The sequence below is a fragment of the Monodon monoceros genome, unplaced genomic scaffold (genome assembly GCF_005190385.1).
Source record: "Monodon monoceros isolate NGI ecotype Baffin Bay Population unplaced genomic scaffold, NGI_Narwhal_1 Super_Scaffold_11, whole genome shotgun sequence".
Classification (NCBI taxonomy): Eukaryota; Metazoa; Chordata; class Mammalia; order Artiodactyla; family Monodontidae; genus Monodon; species Monodon monoceros.
In genome coordinates this window covers 103,354,217-103,370,679 of record NW_021703767.1, presented here as the reverse complement: position 1 = coordinate 103,370,679, position 16,463 = coordinate 103,354,217, and the positions used below count along the sequence as shown (strand labels likewise).

The window sequence follows — 16,463 nt, the reverse complement described above, 5'->3', positions numbered from 1 at the left end:
TATAACTCAGAACCAAGAATATTTAGATTCCTCTGCACTCCATTTTTTTCCCTAGAGTGGTCTTTGACTTCCACTATACTTAAAAAGTTATAAAAAGAATTTCTCCAGATATTAGGTAACAATTCTTTAAAAAAATTTTATTCCTGGCCCCCCTATTTCATATCTCACAAATTATAGAAATGGAATTTTTTTTGAAGTGTGAGGCATTGTTGGAAGTTAGACTTTTAAACATCTAAAATTAAGTTCTAAAGGACAGTGTCAATATTAGCAGCAGGAGTTGTGGTGTGGGTATAAGTAGATCATAGTGCAAGCTTTGGAGCCAGAAAAATCTGGTTTCTAATCCTCCCTCTGCCACTCACTGCCTGGATGACCTGAGCGTATTACTTCTACGACACATCGTTTTTTTGAGTTCCATGGGTAGAACTTAAAGCAGGTTCTTTTCTCTCTATATAAGTGGAATTTATTCCGGGAATCACAGTGGCAGAGTATGGATAAAAACACAAACAGACTTTTTTTGGTGTGTGTGTGTGTGGTACGTGGGCCTCTCACTGCTGTGGCCTCTCCCGCTGCAGAGCACAGGCTCCGGACGCGCAGGCTCAGCGTCCATGGCTCACGGGCCCAGCCGCTCCGCGGCATGGTAGATCTTCCCGGACCGGGGCACGAACCCGTGTCCCCTGCATTGGCAGGCGGACTCTCAACCACTGTGCCACCAGGGAAGCCCCAAACAGACTTTTAAGGGCGTCTCAGCCTAGAATCCTTCTGAGACCTGTTGGAATACAGACTAGAGGAGGTGGAGAGAGCCTCTGGGTAAAAAGGGGGGTTAAGGGTTATGTCTCTTCAGATTCCAAGCCCTTGTCTCTGAGCCTCAGCTTCTTCATCTTTAAAATGGAGAATAATACTTACCTTATAGGGTTATTATGGAGATAAAAATAGATAATTTCGTACAATGCTACGTCTATTCAGGGCACTCTGTAAAATAGTAGCTGTTATTATAGTGGTTGGTGGGATTTGGGTGGGTTTAATTTAATTAATTTTTGATTTTTTAGCTGTGTCACTCTTTTTTCTGTATTTTATTTCCTTTCCTACTACCCTATAGGATGTGGATGTGTTCAGAACCTAGGATCTGGAGCTAGAAGAGAGAAAAAACAGACAAAAAGCCTTAGGCATCAGAGTTGTCTTTTAAGGGAGGTGCCAGGAAACTACCACATAATGCACTTCCATCCCATTGGCCAGAACTTCGTCCCATGGTCATGCCTGGCTGCAGTGGGGTCTGGGAAATGTAGTCTCCTCCCTGCGTAGCCATTACCGTGGAAGAGGGAAGATCAGGTTTTGATGGATAGCCAACAGCCTCTGCCAGGGCATTCAATATGCTCCTGTGTCTTACTTAGGCCGGTGTCCCCATGGAAACAGAACCAATTGTGGTATTTTTCTCATGGACGTATAATCATCTTAAATATTCTATAAATGTGTTTTCATTTCACTGATATTCTTATGTAGAATATTTTACCCTTAGTTTTTAATCTATAAAGCATTTTGACATTGCAATTAAAGAGATTAAGATTTTGTTCGTAATCATTCAATCTAATATTACCATTCTTTCTTTTTTTTTTTTTTTTTTTTTTTTCGGTTCGGGGGCCTTCTCCTTTTTGTGCCCTCTCTTTTTGTGGAGCACAGGCTCCGGACGCGCAGGCCCAGCGGCCATGGCTCACAGGCCCAGCCGCTCCGCGGCATGTGGGATCTTCCCGGACCGGAGCATGAACCCGCGTCCCCTGCATCGGCAGGCAGACTCTCAACCACTGCGCCACCAGGGAAGCCCACCATTATTTCTTTTTACAGTAGTGAAGTCTTAGAATTTGGGGCATGATCTCAACAGCGCCTCACCTCACAGCCTCAACTGATGTACACTTAGTGCTAGTTTCTGCTTTGCCATCACAAATACCTGTACTGGTCATCACCTCTAGAATTCCGAGGGTCAGACTCAGTAAAATATATGCCACATCACAGTGACAACAAATATATAAAAATGATCACACATCTGAAAATATTCTTTCGTGTACTAAAATGTGCTGTTGCAAAAACTCTTGGATTTTTTCTGTTTTTCACCATCCATTTATGTTTTTCAACTGAATTTTTAAAAGATTTTTATTTCGAGATAGTTGTAGATTCACAAGCGGTTGTATGAAACAATACAGAGATATGCCCTATACTCTTCACCCATTTTCTCCCAAAAGTAACATCTTGAATAACTATAGTATAGTATCACAGAATGTGGAAATTGACTTTAATACAATCTACAGTGCTTATTCAGATTTCACTGGCTTTACATGTACCCATTTGTAAGTGAGTGAGTGTGTGTGTATGCATGTGTAATTCTATGCAGTTTTATTACATGTATATGTGATCACACCACTGTTAGGATACAGGGCAGTTCTGTCAACACAAGACTCCTTCGTGTTACCCTTTTTAGCCACAGTTACTTCTTTCCTTTCCTCTTCCCTAACTCCTGGCAACCACTTATCTGATCTCCATATTTGCCGTTTCAAGAATATTATATAAATTGAACCATGCAGTATGTTATCTTTTTTTTTTTTTGGTAAACAGTCTGGGCCTAGGAACTTCTGTTTAAGTCTTAGTCATTCACCACAGAGAGAAGGACAAAGAACAGCTAATCCTCCAGGCTCTAGATAGCTTCCCTACCTCACAGAGATGTTTATGAAAATACATAAATCTGGGACTTCCTTGCGGTCCAGTGGTTAAGACTTCGCCTTCCAATACAGGGGGCAGTGCAGGTTTGATCCCTGGTTGGGGAGCTAAGATCCCACATGCCTCGCAGCCAAAAAACCAAAATATAGAACAGAAGCAATATTGTAACAAATTCAATAATGGCTTTAAAAATGGTCCACATCAAAAAAATCTTCAAAAAGAAAGAAAATACATAAATCCCATATGCATGAATTTTTTATTAATTGAAAATTTTATTGTGATAATTGTATATGTAAGCTTTTGAGACTGACTCTTTTCACTCAGTATAATTCCTTTGAGATACATACAAGTTGTGTGTATCAATAGTTCATTCCTTTTTATTGCTGAGTAGTATTCCATGGTATGAATGTACTATAGTTTGTTTAGCCAGTCACCCTTTGGAAGGACATTTGGATTGTTTTCAGTTTTTGGCTAATACAAATAAAGCTGGTATGAACATTTGTGTACAGGTTTTTGTGTGAACATAAGTTTCCTTTTCAGTGGGGTAAATGTCCAAGATTGTAATTGCTAGGTAGTGTAAGAAGTGTATGTTTACTTTTATAAGAAATTGCCATACTCTTTTCCAGAGTGGCTGTAGCATTTTACATTCCTATAAGCACAGTAAGACCAGGTTCTTTGCATTCTCTGAGTCCTCACCAGAATTGGTATTTCACTTTTTTTTTTTTAACTTTAGCTAATCTCATATGTGTAGTGATATCTCATTGAGATATATTTAGATTAACGTTTCCCTAATGAGAATCCCTCTCTCCCTACCCATGCTCCCTGACCCCAATATATATATATATCTCCAATAAGCACATGAAGAGAATATGGCGTATCTTCTTTGAAGAAATGTCTGTTTAGTTCCTTTGCCCATTTTTTTTGAATTTTATTTTATTTTTACACAGCAGGTTCTTATTAGTTATCTATTTTATACATATTAGTGTATATATGTCAATCCCAATCTCCCAATTCAACACACCCACCCCCTGCAACTTTCCCCCCTTGGTGTCCATACGTTTGTTCTCTACATCTGTGTCTCTATTTCTGCCCTGCACACTGGTTCATCTGTACCATTTTTTCTAGGTTCCACGTATATGCGTTAATATACGATATTTGTTCTCTTTCTGACTTACTTCACTCTGTATGACAGTCTCTAGGTCCATCCACATCTCTGCAAATGACCCAGTTTTGTTCCTTTTTATGCCTTTGCCCATTTTTAAATTGAGTTATTTACCTTTTTATTGTTGAGTTCTAAGAGTTCGTTATATATTCTGGGTATAATTCTTTTATCAGATATATGATTTGCAAATATTTTCTACCATTCCTTGGGTTGTCTTTCTTTTCACTTTTTGATGGTATCACTTGTAGCACAAAGGTTTTTAATTTCAATCAAGTCCATTGGGAAAATATATATTTGTGTCTTGTGTACTTTTGTTGTTATATCTAAGAATGCATTGCTTGAGCCAAGTCACAAATTCACGCCAATGTTCTCACTCTCTTTTTTTAAAAATAAATTTATTTGTTTTTTTATTTTTGGCTGCATTGGGTCTTGTTGCGCGCGGGCTTTCTCTAGTTGCAGTGAGCAGGGCTACTCTTCGTTGTGGTGTGTGGTCTTCTCATTGCAGTGGCTTCTCTTATTGCAGAGCACGGGCTGTAGGTGCATGGGCTTCAGTAGTTGTGGCATGCAGGCTCAGTAGTTGTGGCTCGTGGGCTCTAGAGCGCACACTCAGTAGTTGTGGCACATGGGCTTAGTTGCTCTGCAGCATTTGGGATCTTCCCGGACCAGGGCTCAAACCCGTGTCCCCTGAATTGGCAGGCAGATTCTTAACCACTACGCCACCAGGGAAGTCCCTGTGTTCTCATTTTTTTTTTTTTTGTGGTACGCGGGCCTGTCACTGCCATGGCCTCTCCCGCTGTGGAGCACAGGCTCCGGATGCGCAGGCCCAGCGGCCATGGCCCACGGGCCCAGCCACTCCGCGGCATGTGGGATCCTCTCGGACCGGGGCACGAACCCGCGTCCCCTGCATCGGCAGGCAGACTCTCAACCACTGCGCCACCAGGGAAGCCCCCTGTGTTCTCTTTTAAAAGTCATATTTTTAACTTACATTTAGATTTAGGCCTGTGGTCCATTTTCAATTAGATTTGGGCGTGGTTTAAATATTTCTAACACTTTAAAATTTTTTTCCAGCTTTATTGAGATATAATTGACATATAACATTGTATAAGTTGAAAGTATACAACAAAGTATACAACATGATGATTTGATATACATATATATTGTGAAATGATTACGTAATTATCATTTTCCTTTGTAGTGACATTTAAGATATACTCTCTTAGCAACTTTCAAGTAATACAATATTGGTAACTGTGGTCACCATGCTGTGCATTAGATGCTCAGAACTTACTCGTTGTATTTCTTATGCTTTTTATAAAAGTTTTATAACTTTACATTTTACATTTAAGTCTGTGATCCATTTGAGTTGATATTTGTAGGTGTGTCCAGTTGTGTCAGGACCATTTGTTGAACTCAAATACAATTTTTAGGTTAAAATTTAACTGTCTCATCTGATAAGATTATCTCCCAGTAAAGAAAATGGAAAGGAAGTTTCTCCTTGAAGATGAAACACATATATTATTTTAAAAGTTCTAAAGTCTCCAAGCTAAAATAATGAACCACAATAAAAAAGACTTGGCTTTTCATATTTCAAGTCTTTTTGTCTGGAACTTTGTTCATCCATGGCTTTAATTAGATGGTTTGTGAACAGCTGGTGGACATATGGTGAAGTTACACCTCATTAATAGAATATAAATTTTCCATGTGGTTTTGTTGCCTCTTTCTTTGCAGTTATTTTGCTTTAAGACAAACTTCTGTTATACAAAAGTCTGGCCTTTTTGTCTTGGGAAATATCTGCAGATACTTTATATTTGTTTTATATTATTCATTGTCTCTTAAGTTTTACAGTCATGCATTGGATACTTTATACCTCATCAGGTTCCTTTAAAAGTTTGTATCGTTCGGTTGCTCAATTTGAAAGATATATTTCAAAAAATGATTATGACATATAAGATAAGCTTTTAAAAGTACAACAACCTGTTACCTAGGATAGCTGAATAACTGAGAATTGCCATATAACCGTATGGGGGTTATCAGTGAAATCAGTTGGTTAGTTATAAAGTATATTTGACACTAACAATGTGCATAGTGCTTTTGCTGTGCTCTTTTTAAAATATTTTCTTTATCGGCATATAATTTTATAATTCACATACCATAAAATTTACCCTTTTAAAATGTATCATTTAATGGTTTTTAGTGTATCCACCAAGTTGTGCAACCATCACTAGTATCTAATTCCAGAACATCATGATGTTGATTATTTGCCAATCTCATATGACTTATTTTCTTGCTAATTTTATATGCCTAGTTTACTTCAAAATAGACTTGAGGTGGTTTACAGTAACAGACTTATTATAACAGGGTCAGTATGATATAAGAGATCAAAAACATTAGTGAGAAGGGAGGAATAAATAAACCAAAAACTCAGACTGAAGCTAATGTAATGTTGCTGTTAAGCAAAGTATGTAAATTTAAAACTCCTAACCTGATAGTGTTTCATATTCTATCATGGATCCAGAATTATATTCGTGAAAAGTCACATCCCAATGCTTTCCTCTTTAAAATTCCCTCTTGATTCCCACAGTCAAAAGTCATGTTTGAAGTTAATATATGACACTCATTCAGGGTCATGTATATTGAAACTGGTGGGTGGGTAGGGGTATGTATGTGAGGGGCGTAAATATGGTGCATCTGCTGTGGCATCAATTTTACATAAAAATTTTAGAGGAAGACCAATATTTTATATTAATTTAAAAACATTGCTTAATATAGAAAACGAATATGGGGTAGAATGCAGAATTTGCATGAAATACAACGTAAGACTTCAAATAAGCATTGTTCTTGATCTCAGTTATAGGGGGTCTGATCCTAGGAACCCTTCTACCTTCCTAGTCCATGTTCTCTCTTTGCCACTGGTGTTCCTGCTTTGGAAATAATGGTGAAGTTCTGGCATACCAAACCAAACAAACACATGCAGAAACAAAACAACCCAACAAACCCCAAAATCCTACCCCCAAATTCTTGGGTTGGTATAAAATCCCTTCATGATATGCTAAATATCTCACAGATCTGGGCCAATATTCAGTCCTTTCCAGATTCTTTCTGCCTGGAATGCCCCCACTGTCAACCCCACATGACCCTTCCTATTTCCCCCCATCCCCACCCCTTCCTCCATTCCAAGTACCTGTGTAACTTCTGTCCTGGTGTCCCTTGTTGCTATGTTCTCCAGGTACTTTCTTCCTGCTCTGTTGCTGTAATTAGCACTATGTATTGTCATGAAGTCCAGGAAGTGTGGTTAAGTTGAAAGAGGTGATAATGGATGTGTGTCTCTGTAACTGTAGACTCCTCAAAGGCGGGGCTCATCTTTTATTCATCTGTATATCCTGGTGCATCATATGGGTTCTGACACATAGTAGATATTTACTAAATGTTTTCTTGAACTAATGAATGAATTCTGGGTGACAATGATTTGTGGAGTACAGATGATTCTGTTTTGGGGGGCTTGGTAGATTTTTTTTTTTTTTAATTTCAGAATAAATGGAGTTTGTACATTTATTCCCTCTTCAGTGCGCCGTCGTTAGGCATCTAGCACACAACAGAGTACTGAAATTGCTCTTGCCAGGTCAACAATGACCCAGTTTCCAAATCTGGTGTACCTTTTCCCCCCCATTTTATTTTTCTAGAGCTGTCTGCTGCATTTGACACTGTTAAAACTTCTCCACTTTTGAAGCTCTTAACTCTCTTCTTTCTGGAACAGTGTGTTCTCCCACGTCTCCTGATGTCAACCATCACATCCCCACAGGCTCCTCTTCCTCTGACTGCATCTTAACTTTCTGTTGATGTCCTCAGGTTATGTCTTGGGCTCCCGCCCTTTTGTATAAACAGAGGGGCATCTCAACCACTCCCTTTGTTTCTGTTCTCTGAATAATCCCCAGATTGGGGTCTTGAGTGAGCATGCTTCTAATCTTGCCACCTGTCTCCTTGGTATTGCCACCAGGATAGCCCAAAGCTTCACAGATTCTACATGTGTAAAATGAAATTCTCATTCTTTCCTGCTGAATTAATTTTTCTTCTGTATCCTCCCCCACTCATTTGTCGAAACCACCATCTACTCAGTTACTGAAGCTAGAAACCTAGCTGTTCTCCAAGATCCTTCGTCCTCAATTATCCCCTTCAAGTTACCCATGAAGACCTCTCAGTTTTATTACCAGACATTTTACAAATTAATTTCATTATTCCAAAACTACCGCCTTCTCTCTCCAGTACTTCTGCAGAGTGGAGAGTGTATCTGGGGAGTGGAGAAATTGACACCCTACAGCCCAGCGACTTCATTTTTTATGTCAGGTTAGTAATAAAGGACTTACCAGTTACGTGGGCAGTTATTAAACATAAATATTTGTGCCGTTTTCTGACCCTGACATTTCTGGGACCACTCTATATTTTTTTTCCTCACCTCTACATGTACTATTTCTTAATTTCCTGGCTGGCATGGACTGCCCTAGAATTCTCTGGGCTGCCCTAGACCTAGAAAGTCTAGAGTCTTTTCCAGAGTCGCATGGCATGTCCAGTAGGGAATATTCTCCAGACCTTCTTTCACATTCAGCATTACCCTGTATTTGAGTGGCAGGCAGAGGCCTCTGGTCCAGGAGACCTGCAATTTCTTTTTTTAAAAAGATTTAATCTTATTTATTTTTGGCTGCGTTGGGTCTTCGTTGCTGTGCTCGGGCTTTCTCTAGTTGCAGCGAGTGGGGGCTATTCTTCTTTGCGGTGCACGGGCTTCTCATTGCGGTGGCTTCTCTTGTTGTGGAGCACGGGCTCTAGGCACGCGGGCTTTAGTAGTTGTGGCATGCAGGCTCAGTAGCTGTGGCTCGTGGGCTCTAGAGTGCAGGCTCAGTAGTTGTGGCCATGGGCTTAGTTGCTCTGTGGCATGTGGGATCTTCCTGGAGCAGGGTTCGAACCCGTGTCCCCTGTACTGGCAGGCGGATTCTTATCCACTGACACCAACATGGAAGTCCCAACCTGCAATTTCTAGGTTGTCCCAGAGCCTGGGCTGGAATTGGAGACAGTTTCAATTTTTTTGGGCTGTGCAGGGAACAGGGCTGCTTAGCCGGCCCTCAGTCTGTAGCTCCATTTCAAGGTTTCACTGCTGAATCCACCAGAGGAGGGAGCTTAATGCACTTTAAGAAAGGTTGCTTTTTTGTCAGCATCCTTTCTCTGTCCTTCCCCATACTTGTCAGAGAGTAATTTCTTTCCTAATCATTCCTGCAAGTGTTTCTATATTCCCTCTGTCCCCATTCCTAAGGAGACATCCTTGTAAATATGTTATTTTGCACATTATTTTTACTCTCCTCCTGTCACAAAGGATTTGAAATATTACACAGCTGTAAGTCCTGAGAGATGTTAAATTTCACTTCTAGGCAGGATTTTTTTTTTTTAAATAGGAGAATGGGATCTTGCTTAGAAAATCAGACGTGTAGCCCCTTCCATCAGAGATGATTAAAAATTAAAGACAGCCAGCCCAGCAATCCCACTGCTGAGCATATACCCTGAGAAGACCATAATTCAAAAAGAGTCATGTACCACAATGTTCACTGCAGCTCTGTTTACAATAGCCAGGACATGGAAGCAACCTAAGTGTCCATCATTGGATGAATGGATAAAGAAGATGTGGCACATATATACAATGGAATATTACTCAGCCATAAAAAGAAATGAAATTGAGTTATTTATGGTGAGGTGGATGGACCTAGGGTCTGTCATACAGAGTGAAGTAAGTCAGAAAGAGAAAAACAAATACTGTATGCTAACACATATGTATGGAATCTAAAAAAAAATAAGGTTCTGAAGAACCTAAGGGCAGGACAGGAGTAAAGACTCTGACGTAGAGAGTGTATTTGAGGACATGGGGAGGGGGAGGGGTGGGCTGGGACGAGGTGAGAGAGTGACACTGACATATGTACACTACCAAATGTAAAATAGATAGCTAGTGGGAAGCAGTTGTATTGCACGGGGAGATCAGCTCGGTGCTTTGTGACCATGTAGAGGGGTGGAATAGGGAGGGTGGGAGGGAGACGTAAGAGGGAGGGGGGATATGGGGATATGTGTATACGTATGGCTGATTCACTTTGTTATATAGCAGAAGCTAACACACCATTGTAGAGCAATTATACTCCAATAAAGACGTTGAAAAAAAAATTAAAGACAGTACCTTCTTCTGATGAATCTGTATTTACCTAAGTAGATGTGTTTTTGATTGTCTATCACCTAGGGTTAAAAAAAGGCATCAAAGCAGTGACTCTATTCTTTTCTTCGAAAAGCTTAGGGCTATGTCCAAAGATGAGCCCAAACTATGTGAAAATCGGCAATTCAAATGCTGTTTTTTTAAAAAAAAATAGAAATAAATTACCTCTGCCAGTGGATTCCATGGCTGCTTGGCAGGGGTAATTTGCTTCAGTCCAGTGCTTTCCAAGTTGAGGTTAATTATTCCTTGTAGGAAGTTAGATATTCCTGGAAGAGGTACATTATCTTTGAGAAAAATAGCTTATTAAAATATTGAAAGCATTTGTTGAACATCTAATATAAAGCTTTTTTAAAACCTTTTTTTATTGAAGTATAGTTGATTTACACTACTGTGTTGGTTTCAGGTGTGCAGCCTACTGATTCAGTTATTTTTTTCTGATTATATTCCATTATAGGTATTATAAGATATTGAGTATAATTCCCTGTGCTATACAGTAAATCCTTGTTGCTTATCTATTTTATAAGTTTGTTTCCTATGTCTGTGAATCAGTTTCTGTTTTGTATATAAATTCATTTGTAGTATATTTTAGATTCCACATGTAAGTGATATCATATGTATTTGACTTTCTCTGTCTGATTTACTTCACTAAGCATAATATTCTCTAGGTCCATAACATGAAGCTTTGATGGGGGAGGAAAAGAGATAAATTTTAGAGAACAGGACGTTTTATAAAGCAGATATCTTGGGTAAAGCGTTTAGTAGGACATCAGTTAGCTAGAGGGAAAGATCAGATATTCGGGGAATGGAGAGAGAGGAAGCCAGGAAAGGGGCAGGAGGGTGGGAAGGACATTCTACCATTATTCCTCAGAGTGAGGCTTGCTGGAGCCTGTATTCTCTGAGCCAGGACCTTCTGTTCTCTTACAAATATAAGCCCTGGTTTTGCTCTTCATAGAAAGCAATGAGTTCATTGTTGTTTTTGACATCATGTCGATCCACCCCCCCCCGCCCCCTCCAAGGGATGGATAATTAGAACTCTCTGATGACGAAAAGGTCCTATAATCTGTTTTATAGATAATCATTTTCTGAACCATCAAGTGAAATTCAGCTTTAATCTTCAGGGCAAATGACGATTAGTTAGGATGTATTAAACTCTGTGAGTTTAATGTTCATGACAAGTGTTTCATAAAGGAAGATGCTGTCTGTTATCGCTCCTCAGAAGGAAATTGTTGATAAGAAACCATTTTGAGAAGTAAGATTTATGGCAACATCAGAAGCTAGAGAAGCTGGGGCACCTGAGCATCCAGGACAATCAAGGGCAAATGGGACAACTAAATTTTTCTTGTGCAGTCTTCTGTCTTACCAGAAAAAAAAAAAAAATCACGTATTTGTATAGTCTCCTTCCGCAAAGCAATTAAGGAAAGTATTTACTCTTTAAAAGCCTACTCTATTTTAATGAAGCATGTTAATTCCTGAAGGAGATAGTTAATTCCTGAAGGAGATAGACAAGGGATACCAGTGGGAGAGCTTCCCTCAATTGTTATCTTATTATTTTTCCCTTCAAATAAAATCTTTACATTTGAGTAATCTATTGATTCAGGATTCAGTGGGTTGGTAATTTTATCTTGACCTTATTCATCCAATGAAGCATATGACCCAAATGCACAAAGTCAGACCCTTATGCTGCAAAAATCAGCTCATCTCCTTTGAACGAACTAGTTGGAAGGGTCCCAGCTTTTCACTGACTGTCAGTCAGCAACTATGCTGACTGTACTTAATATTGTACTTTTCCAATTGTATTCTATGGATACTTAGGTAGGCACTTCAGGTGGTTTATTATAGAATTTATGTTTATAATACAATAGTATCTATATTTTATTTTCTTTGGGGCTCACCAAAACCAGTGTTATTCCCCCAGTTAACTAAAAACATATTCTTTAGGGTATTATATTAATTTCCTGCGGCTGCTGTTACTAAATTACCATAAAGTTGGTGGCTTAAAACAATAGGAATTCATTCTCTCACAGTTCTGGAGGCCAGATGTCTGAAATCAAGGTGTTGGCAAGGTGGTGCTCTCTGTGAAGGCTCCAGAGGTGCATCCTTTCCTTGCCTTTTCAGCAAGCTCCTGACATTCCTTGGATTGTGGCCACATCGGTCCAGTCTCTGCCTCCATGGTCATATTGCCTCCTCTGAAAATCCCCTCTGATTGCTTTTAGGGCTCACCCTGATAATCCAAGGTAAACTCCTCTTCTCAAAATCCCTAATCACACCGTCTGCATATACAGTAAAAGTCATATGTTCCCAGGTTTAAGACGTGGACATATCTTTTGGGGAGCCATCATTCAGACAAAGAAAGTACTTTGTTCTTATTTATTGGTCTGTAAGACTTGGAATGTTCAATCTACCTATTCTACCTACATTAGGAATATACCATCATAATCTTTCTAAATTTTGAGTAGATTTAAATAGAGATGAAAATATGAACTTTTTACCTTTCCCAGTAATCAACCTAGATTTAATTTTTCATGCTATAGATCACACTAGTGAAATTAAAAATAGAAAATATGAAAAGGAAGATAATCCTAGTATCATTTATATTTGATCTTGGTCAACTATACAAGTATAAAAATACTAAAATCATTAAAATATTAAAAATCATTTTTACCATAATTTATACATCTGGAAAGTATTGAGTGATAACGGGTACATTTGGGTTATGCTGACTAGGTATTGAAAATAATTTATTTGGGATTGAAATTTTGTCAGTGAAGTAATCCACAAGGTGCATACATTATGAGCAAGCTAGCAGGAGTATTTTGATACAAAGTATTTGTGAAAGTAAAGGTAGTTTGCACTGGGTTTGTTTGCAGTTTAATTCTTTTTTTTTTTTTTTTTTTTTTTTGCGGTACGCGGGCCTCTCACTGTTGTGGCCTCTCCCGTTGCGGAGCACAGGCTCTGGACGCACAGGCTCAGCGGCCATGGCTCACGGGCCCAGCTGCTCCACGGCATGTGGGCTCTTCCCGGACCGGGGCATGAACCTGTGTCCCCTGCATTGGCAGGCGGACTCTCAACCGTTGTGCCACCAGGGAAGCCCAGTTTAATTCATTTTTGACAGATGCCAACAAAACGTTTCTCCTTTTCATAGTACTAAGAAAGAAGAGAGCATGTAATGTCAAACATTTATTAACCTCTCTCTGCCTATACCTGGACTTTCCCTACACATACAGGTATTTATAATTATGAATCCACATACATCAGTTGCTGACAGCAGTGTCAAGTTAGTGTGTGCCCAACTAGTAAGGTTTACTGAATTTTCAGGTGGTCTTGGCTGCTAGGCAGGCAATACCAAGTTGTTTAGAGAGATCTCTCTTTCAGACTATAGAAATGTCTGAGACATGTAAACCAGATAGATAGCTTGACCCCCATTATGTGGTTCAGTTAATTTAACAATGAAGACTGGGGGCTTCCCTGGTGGTGCAGTGGTTAAGAATCCGTCTACCAATGCAGGGCACACGGGTTCGAGCCCTGGACCGGGAAGATCCCACATGCCGCGGAGCAACTAAGCCCGTGCGCCACAACTACTGAACCTGTGCTCTAGAGCCCGCGAGCCACAACTACTGAAGCCCCTGCACCTAGAGCCCGTGCTCCGCAACAAGAGAAGCCACCGCAATGAGAAGCCTGTGCACTGCAACAAAGAGTAGCCCCAGCTCTCCGCAACTAGAGAAAGCCCACGTGCAGCAACAAAGACCCAACGGAGCCATAAATAAATAAATAAATAAGTAAGTAAATAAAATAAAAATGAAGACTGAGCTCTGGGAAAGAACTGCCCTGTTGCCCATGTTTACCTGAAATGCAGGAATTCATTTGAAGTAGCCAGAGCCAGTTGGTGTATCTCTGGGGTCTGATCTTAGACTCTTGTCTGGGTGGTGTTTTCCCAGTCCTTCTGTATGGGGGTAAATGTACAAAGTAAGGTGTTTTTAGGGTATAGTACCTGTCTGGGTGCCACAGGAGGCATTTGTAGGGAACAGTGAAAGATAAGGGTGGAACCAGTCTTTGAATCCTAATCATGGAAATCCTTGAATACCCGGCTTAGAAATGTGGATTTTCTTCTTTTTCTGATCCTCTACCTCTTCATGTAATCTATTTCTCCCTATTTATTTCCTCTTAGATAATAGTGGATTTACTTAGATTATTTTTGTAGTTGGTTTTTCAGTAGTATTTTCCTTTCTATAGTTTTAAACAAATTTCTGAAACTCCTTTCCAAAAGTGTATTTTGATGTTTGATTCTAAATTTGCAACCTTTTTCTTTTGGCCAAAAGTAACAAAGAAACCCTGAACTTTGAAAGTTTCTACCACTTGAAAAGAAAGAAAGCAAGAAAGAAAGAGGTCAGTATTCTTGATGTTATACTTCTTTTTCAAAAAAGCCTTTTGTTTCCAGACAAAATATGGAAATTTTGCTTCCAAAAGGTCATGGTTTCTTATTTCTAATTACATTCTTTAAAATTCTGACCGTGTGGGCCCTGAAAATTGTACTATCATAACTCTTAAGTGTACTTTTCATAAAATTCAACACATTTGATCTTTCGCTTTAACAGTCCTTAGGTTTTAAACCATCATTCAGAAAAATCACAAGTTTTGAATTAAAACAAAACAGAACTCCAACTTTGATATATAGCTAAAATTGTTTTGGTTGTGTTTCTGGTTGGATCATCAAGGGTAGACTCTGTGAGTGAGTCGTGTAATTAAAGTGGCTGCCTTAAAAATGTAATGCGAACACCCAGTCATCTCTTGTCTTTTGTCTTACAACTGAGACCATATTGTTTTCTGGACTTCATATGTATAACAGTCCTTTTTTGTGTGGACTCCATTCATTTATATTCTGTTTATTCATTCATTCTTTCATATTGAGTATCTTTTCTGTGCCAGTCCTGTGAATACAGAAATGCAAGGCATGATCCTTGCTCTTAAAGAGGTTACAGGCTTGTGGGAGAGGCAAGCATATAAACAAATAATTACAGCCTAAAATAATAAATGCTGTTATAGTGGTAAGACAGAGTCTTCCTTGTGGCTTAAACTCTCTAGCCCCCATTCCCCAACTGATTATTTTCTTCTGTGGATCTTTTCTCCTGTCCCTCAACCCTTTTTGTGGATACACACATATAGATATTGCTTGCTTATTCTTTTCTGCTCCAGGTTTCCTCATTTTAGGTGTGAAAGCCTTTTCCTGTGTCTTCTCCCTTTCCTGACTCTTTAGGCAGCTCTCTAATATCCCAGCTTTGCCTTTAAGTGTTAACAGAGAGAAAAATAATGTGTCTCATTATTTTTGAAGCATTTAGGGTATCACAGTTGATATGAAAAATGGCAGAGCCTAGGGTCCTAAAAGAAAAATTATCCATATTATATAATGTGAGCTATTTATAGAATATGGAACCAGATATATATGTAAGTTCACACACACACACGTATATGCAGTTAAGTAAAACAGTGCCTCCATTTTAGGACAAATAGCTTTCAAAGCAGCTTTAAGTGTAGTGATTCATAGTAGAGTCTTAGCTCTTTATTTCTATGTTTGTTTTTTAAAATGAAAGGGAATAAATAACCCTTAAAGGGAAGTCTCTCCCTTTATTTATATTAGTTATATTTTGAGTAAAAATACAGGCTTAAGAGAGTGTTTGCTAAACAGTGCAGAACAGGTAAATAAAATCCAAGATTGTCATTGTAGGTGGTATTAATTTATCTCTTTAAATTCTGAATGAATTACTGAGTGAAGTATAGTTCTAACCCTCTGACCTTGGGCACTTCAGTCTCTCCATCTTTAATAAGGGGTTGGTGTGGTAAACATTTGTTTTTTTCTGCTCAGCTTCCATTCCTCACTATTCTTAGGGAGTTGCTGCTTTCCCAGATTTGGTCCTCATTGTTCAGATGGTTCCAACCCAGTCCAGTCCCTTTTATCCAGAGATGTGCATGTGACCCAGCCCAGCCAATTAATTGCTACCTCCTTTTCCTCTCACTGTGGGTGGGTAGAATCAACAGGCAACCCAGGCTGGATGAATCAGAAGTCAACTTCTGGGCTTTGTCTGGAATGTTGAGAAGAAACTTACTTTTCAATAAGGTTCCTAAGTTAAGTAGAATGGAAGGCTGGAATTGTGGAGAAACCTCCACATGAGGAGCACTAGAGATGGAACCTCTGTGGAGGAAAGCAGATCCAGTAGGTACCTGGATCTACTACTGCCTTTTCAGATATTTGACCAATAAAGTCTTTTTGTTGTTGTTTTTTTTAAAGTCAGTTTGAGTTCTCCTTTCTTCTGTCACATGCAAATGGCAAGGTCCAGGCTAATTCAGTTGGGTTAGTTAACCACCATA

General features: G+C 39.2%; 1 protein-coding gene across 2 annotated transcripts in view; it reads left to right on the top strand.

Moving 5' to 3' along the window:
- PPM1L (protein phosphatase, Mg2+/Mn2+ dependent 1L) overlaps positions 1–16,463 on the top strand; it is a 333,931-nt gene that overhangs the window by 82,002 nt on the left and 235,466 nt on the right. The window contains exons 1-2 of one of the 2 annotated variants that reach the window (XM_029214083.1): positions 13,842–13,879; positions 14,420–14,486. The exons of the other annotated variant lie outside the window; for it this stretch is intronic. The gene's annotated coding sequence lies outside the window, so the exon portion shown is untranslated. Of the gene's footprint in view, positions 1–13,841; positions 13,880–14,419; positions 14,487–16,463 lie in introns of those variants that run through there. 2 annotated transcript variants of the gene reach the window in all.